Below are 7,238 nucleotides of genomic sequence, written 5' to 3' on the forward strand. Positions count from 1 at the left end.
ACGTTTAAACGAAAATTGGGATTCTTAACCTTTAGGGGGAAAAAAAATCCCGAACCGAAAAATGGTGTTTGGTTTTCTAAAACATAAATGTCACAGTGCAGTTATCACAAAACTACCACTAACAGGTTCTCATCATCATTACCATAAAAGGGAAACATTTAAATTGAACAAAATACCTAACGCAACCATGCTAGGAGATCTGCATCTTTCACATGATTTACCGCGGTTATAAAGCGCCGTCGTTGTTCACAGTTGGACAAATGGCAAAGAGCGAGAAAGGGAGGCGAAGTCATGCATGGCCAAATGACAATACTTTGAGTAGTTAAATGAGAAGGTGGTGAAGTTTTAGGGAGGTGGATATGAGCTAGAGTGGCAGTACAGGTGCAATGCTTAACCATCTGAAAGGGAGGCACGGTGAGACCCAAACAGACAGGGGCGATGAGGGACGGAGTGAGAAAAATTACAGCGCTGATTACAGAAAAGATTGCAGTTGACATGCAGCCATTGTCAATGGTAGAGGATATTGGCTTCAATGCCTGATGGCATTATCTAGAACCAGACTACAAGATGCCATTTAAAAAAATAAAGTGTGTGATGGTCTGGATTGAGAAATTGTACAATGATTGCTCTACAAGTACAAAGCGCAAGCTATCGAACACCATTATGTGGCGTTAACAACAGATTGTTGGATGTATATGAACACGCTGTCATACATCACTACAGGGAGCCATCACACTGATGAGAGGTGAGATATGAAGTCCCATGTACTGACCTGAGAACATGGGGAGAGTAACACAGCAGAGAACCTAAAAACGTCATGACCTACCATCGTTGCTGAGTGGGTGGGGGACAGCAGTAAGGTGAGCACCGTCTGGTATCCAGGACTGAGGTACATTGAACTGATTCCCCCCCCCCCTATCGGTCATACGCAGGACCATATCTGTTTTGTGAAATTCACGTCATTTTTTTTTCTTTCTTTAAACTATGAAATAAAAAAAATTAGCAGTTTAAAGTTTAAGACTTTATTTCTCATGTTTACCTTAGAGTCTCGAAACAGATTTCACAACACCAGATTTAGTCCTAGTGTGCCACGTACTTCTTGGCTAAAAAAATTACTAAATTGTTCCATGTTGGAAGCTGTCTGGGCGGAGAGAAAACACAAATGGTCATACACACACCAGGCTACAAACAGATCAGTGAGTTTGAAACAGCCAGGTGACCACCGTTCCGTCTGTCAACCACGGCTACTTAAGTCGATGGACCCAGTGTAAGGCCTAATATGATATCCACACTGTCACTATACTGTATTAAAGATGCGTGGAAGCCGGGGGGGAGAGTGATGACAAAGCCTGGGACTCTCTAGGCTCATTTATACGCACACACAAGTCTCAGCTGTGTGTGTGGGTGGTTTCCATTAGCGTCTCATTGTACGGAGGGGAAGAGTCTAACAAAAGGAGCCTCATTCAACCCCTTTGTCTTTGAGTTTATTTCTAAAAGGAGGACTGAACTGTCATTCCACAGATGCAGCAGGTCCATGGGTATGATTGCAGGGCTGGAATGTGGAGGAAACCTCCGATGCTACACAAGTGTATCACATGTAACAGTCTCTCTGCAGCAGGGGATCAAATCTAATTCTATTTGTCACATAAAATACGTGTAGACGAACAGTGAAATGCTTCCTCACGGGCCCTTCCCAACAACACGGAGAGAAAAATAATACACAATGAGGAACGACAACTTGGCTATATACCTGGGGTACCAGAACCGAGCCGATGTGCAGGGGTACAAGGAAATTGAGGTAGATATGTTCATATAGGTAAGTGACTGGGCAACAGGATAGATACAAATAGTATCAGCAGAGAATGTGAAAAGTCAAAAGAGTTCATGCAAAAAGGATCCATGCAGATAGTCTGGGTAGTTAGTTGGTTAACAGTATTATGGCTTGGGGGGGGTAGAAGCTGTTCAGGGTCCTGTTGGTTCCAGACTTGCTGCATTGGTACCGCTTGCTGTGCGGTAGCAGAGAGAACAGTCTATGACTTGGGTGGCTGGAGTCTGAACATTTTTAGGGGCCTTCCGACACCATCTGCTATAGAGGTCCTGGATGGCAGGAAGCTCGGCCCCAGTGGTGTACCGGGCCGTATGCACTACCCTCTGTAGCGCCTTGCGGTCGGATGCCAAGCAGTTTCCATACCACGCCATGATGCAGCCAGTCAAGATGTTCTCAATGGTGCAACTGTGTAACTTGTTAAGGATCTGAGGGTCCATGCCAAATCTTTTCAGCCTCCTGAAGGGGAAGAGGCGTTATCATGCCTTCTTCACGACTGTGTTGGGGTGTGTGGACCATGATCATTCCTTAGTGACGTGTGTGGACCATGATCATTCCTTAGTGACGTGGACACTGGGAACTTGAAACTCTTGACCAGCTCCATCACAGCTCTGACGATGTGGAGCGGGTCAAGTTCCCAGAGTCCACGTCACTAAGGAATGATCAAATGGGCGTGCGCATCGTCGTTAGCGGTCAGGCATACCTCTTGTCTCGTCAGCAAACTTCAAAAGGTTTTGGAGTCGTGCGCGGTCACACAGTCGTGGGTGAACATGGAGTACAGGAAGGGACTAAGCACGCACCCTGAGGGGCCCCCCCGTGTTGAAGGTCTGTGTGGCGGATGTGTTGTTACCTACCCTCACTACCTGGGGGCGGCCCGTCAGGAAATCCAGGATGCAGTTGTTCAGTCCCATGTTCCTGAGCTTAGTGATGTGCTTGGAGCTAAGCTGTAGTCAATGAACAGCATTCTCGCACAAGTGGCCCTCTTGTCCAGGTGGGAGAGGGTAGTGTGGAGTGCAATAGAGATTGCGTCGTCTGTGGATCAGTTGGGGCAGTGTGTGAATTAGAGTGGGTCCATGGTGTCTAGAATGATGGTGTGGAGCCATGACCAGCCTTTCAAAGCATGTCATGGCTAAAGATGTGAGTGCAACGGGGAGATGGTAACCTGTCTAAATGACTCTGGCATTGTTTGGCACAGGGACTATAAACTCACGTCACTCCAGCAAGCTCAAGGTCACCAACTCCATCCATGTATCTCACAAACCCACACTAAAGTGACTAAACAACTAACATGCGGGTTTATTTTATTCCAGTGCAGCCCCCAAAGTCTGGCTCTCCTCTGGCACTGGTTTCACAGTGATCCACCTGTGGAGTGCTGCCAGATCAGGCATCGGAGTCTCCTACTCATGGTCAGCTAATGGAGAGAGAGTCTGTATGGGTGCCAGCCAGAATGCTAGGAGAATAAGTTTGGCAGACTGAGCACTGCAAAGTGACACACTCGTGACTCGTCTCCATTACATATTGAGGTTGGTATTCAAGACGCAACGGAGCAGACGAGGGTGACATCTGCTTCCAAAGAGAGAAGAGCTAGGGGGAGGGGGGGGGATGGAGACACCCTCATCTGGCAATACAGTAAGGAGAGGGAGAGTAGCCTGGCTAGGGGACTGTGACCAAGCAGCCAGGACAGGCCACAGGAGAGGTAATAAGGCTATCCAGACGGCAAGCAAAAACCTCTGACAGAATATTCTTTATGAGCTGTTGGGCTGGGTAACGAGCGTTTGATGTTAGCGCGTTCCTTTGCGTTGCTTTGTATTCCCCACCCTCTCTACCTGAGTAACTGTGCTTACTAATACACAGCCAAGGGACCTGCTCCTCCTGGGCAATGCTCAGCCAAGTTTGTGATGTAGAAAGGGAAAAAAATCTAAATATAGAAATGCTCAGCCTAAATTACATGTGGGTATATTTGGAGCGTTTCAGCTCATCTTTATTTTAGCAGGGAGTACCATAGAGGCCAATATCTATTTTACAAAAGGTGCCCTGCATATAGGCCGACACAATATCAGGGAGCAGCTTGTGCTTTCTCTGTTCTGTGAGACAACACCCGCTCAAACCAGTCTTGTTTAATTAATTGGTAATGCCACTGCGCAGCTCTTTACCAGGCATCTCTGCAGTGCTGCTGCTCGGACAGTGGCGGTCATGGAATTTTGTATGACGGTAATTGGCCAGCCAAATGACCACGGGCTCCGTGATAACCATTAGAATAGCAACAAATCATTTACACTCACATATTCTCCTTTCCTGACCGCATGTGCTGCCATAGAAATAGAATGAATAGACCGGGAGTTCCCATTCAAGTCAATGACGGCATAATGGGTGGACTGGCGGATGTACACTTAGGACCAAAGCAGGAAGTAAAAGCAGGAAGTGTACCCATCAACATGTGCTGTGATTTGTTGATTCAACTCAACTGACATTACAAAAACTACATTCCATTGCATGAGCCATATCAGCTAACATCATTTGAATGAGCATTCAACATTACCATGGACATTATGGCATCACAATACCAAGCAGTCATTGTGAGTGTAACCATAGCTGTGTTCGAATACCCATACTAACATACCGTATACTTAAGGAGTATCTACTACATACTATTACTTCATTTTAGTATACTGTAAACAAACGGTATGGTTTCAGCTGAGCATACTAGTCGCCTGTCTGCCAGAAGTTGATACTCTTGCTAGGTTGTTAGTTAGTTAGATAGCAAATCATTAATATACTGCCTTGCAAGATCGATGTATTAGTAGCCAACTAACGTTAGGTAACCAGCTAACATACGGGCGGTACATACTGCTGTAATGATATGCAGTTCGTAAGGATAGCGTAGCTAACAAATTGTCAGCCAACATTACATTGCTCAACATTTGTCGTAATTAGTTCAAAACAATGAATTTGTATCCGCTCTCGTTGGACTTTGGCTGCATATCTTCCATTATTTTCTTCAAATCTGAAAACATTGCGAAGCCACGTCCAGTTTCTGAAGAATTGCATTATGGGCCCTAAAAGAACAAAAATTGTATCCACTGCGTGTATACATCATATTTTGGAGAATTTAGTACGACATCCGGGAACTTTTGGCATACTAAATATATCCATACTATGGCCAATAAGCATACTACATACTCAATTTACATAACAAATAGTATGGTTAGTATGAGTATACGAACACTGCTCATGAGTTTAATAGTCAAAATCGCCAGGGTTAGAGGTTCCAAGCCCATTCTATTCATTGTTTGCTACAACACCTTTCTTGTTTCAGCAAGGGACAACAAAGTTATTACGTTGCTAAGAGTCCATGTTATCACAGAAACAGACTCAACCGCACGAATGCCTGGCTGGCCAGTCTTCAGTCGACTGTTCGTAAATAAATAAATGGTTATGGCGGTTATTTTACTTTCGTGACGGTCTACATCACAGCTGTCAAACTCATTCAACGGAGGGCCGAGTGTCTGCTAGCATTTTTAATACGCCCGCTAGCGCCCATCCACACAGTAGCTGATGCACAATCATAAAATATGTTGGACCTTTAGGATGACAACCTCAATCTCAACTGTGTAACGTACAATTTCACATGGTCATTGAGTGTAATACTGAGGTTGGCTGCTGTCATTACATCGCTTAATCACAATTATAAAAATTACAGACATCAACCAACCCCCTAGCAGTTATTAACTGGACAAAAACAATTGAATAAACCAAAACCACATTGAATGAAACTCAGGGGATATAAATGGGCCCGGGGGATACAATGTTCACCATTGATTACATAGTAGTGGTGCCTTCTTCCCCTCCCCTCCAGCAGAGCTTGGCAAAGACCTCCCCAGGGCCAGCCACAGAAATAGAATCAAGGATGGAGAGAACTGTCCTGCACCACAGCTGTGCAGCAGCTGTTGTATGTAACACAAAAACAGAAACCCAGAAAATCCAGCTCAAGTACAGTAGAAGGCTTTGCTTGCTTCAGTAGCCCTTGGGCATCATCTCTTGCCATTGCCAACAGAACCCACCTGTCTTGGGAAGAGCATAAATTCCACAGTTCCTTTCCTTTATAATTGCCAAGCAGTAGGGTACATTATAAAAAGTACATATCATTATTACAGCTTAAAAAGTACATAGATCCAAGGGCTGCAGATTATGTACAGGGATGAAGCACAATTCAACCCTCAATGTTAGTCTCTGGTCTCTGAACAGAACACCATCATGTGTGTAGGTTTACTGTATGGTTGCAGAGGCCATCTGGACTCCTAAACAGCTGTCACTAATCTCATGGCTTTGCTGGCATTTGTTTGTGTTTTTAAATCTCTGTATTTTTGGGAATCTAGGTTAGCAGCACGAATACACAATCAAAGGGACACTTTACCGGGGGATAGCTATGCTTAAAAAGGGCATGGCTCTCCTGCCAAGGACTTGCTTCTCTCTAACTAGACATTGACAGTCCATCTCCCTAAATCCCTTGCCCTGTGTTCTGATTCTTAATGTGAAATCTTTCAAGGGAATAGGTTAACAGTATCACAATAACTATACATACACACCCAATATAGCTATAACTAACGGTTTGGGGTGACTAGTTAGCATCTCAAGTCCTGGCTAGCTAACTTTAGCTAGGATTGCACCAAAGACAGGCTTCTCTTCCAACCACTCTCTGCTGGTCCGATGGTCGTTAACTAGCCAAGTTAAACGGTAACGTTTAGCTATTAAAACATGTGTGAAAATGTTAATCAAATTAAAATATAAGGATTACGCTGGGCTTCATAGATAACTAGCTTAATCAATTAACGTTGAACTAGCTAGCTACAATTAGTTAACTACTGTTAGCAGCTCGCTAACGTTGTCTAGCCGAGAACAACGCACTTTAGCAAACCTTTGCTTTGGCTAAGAAAATCAACAACTGCCATACAAATATCTTAGCTACACACGGTTTATATCCGAGAATGCACCATGCTACTCACCCGTTGATTTAGGATAAAACAGTGGGGAAAGCAGTCGGACTGGCTGTCTCGTAGTGCTCGAACCGCCGGAGACCAACTGAAACCAGCAGCACGCTGATCTGACACATGAAAGGACCCTTCAACGTGTAAATGGAGACCAACTCCAATACATTTCATTTCAACCCGAACCTAGAGGATGACCAGTATGAGTGATAGGAGGTATATATACTGTGACTTCCTTCAGCTGTGTTGCTTTGTATCTGAATCAGTTTTATTTGAGAATAAAAATTTATCTAAAAATGAATACTGATATTGACCTAGTTACTTTCCCTAGATTGATTCTGGGCAATGTTAGATCGTGAATTCGCATTTCATATGCTTTCTCGTCTAGTCTGAATTATAATGTTCGAAGAGTACAACGTACAGACAAC

General features: G+C 44.3%; 1 protein-coding gene across 2 annotated transcripts in view; it reads right to left on the bottom strand.

Moving 5' to 3' along the window:
• The window catches only part of LOC110492595 (protein NDRG3), a 56,777-nt gene extending 49,553 nt beyond the window's left edge, over positions 1–7,224 (bottom strand). The window contains exon 1 of one of the 2 annotated variants that reach the window (XM_021567021.3): positions 6,829–7,224. The gene's annotated coding sequence lies outside the window, so the exon portion shown is untranslated. The remainder of the gene's footprint in view (positions 1–6,828) is intronic. The other variant, XM_036947611.2, reaches the window with a different exon arrangement.
• Positions 7,225–7,238: the final 14 nt, after the last annotated feature.

Source organism: Oncorhynchus mykiss, chromosome 16, assembly GCF_057628025.1.
Source record: "Oncorhynchus mykiss isolate SJ-2025 chromosome 16, ASM5762802v1, whole genome shotgun sequence".
Lineage (NCBI taxonomy): Eukaryota > Metazoa > Chordata > Actinopteri > Salmoniformes > Salmonidae > Oncorhynchus > Oncorhynchus mykiss.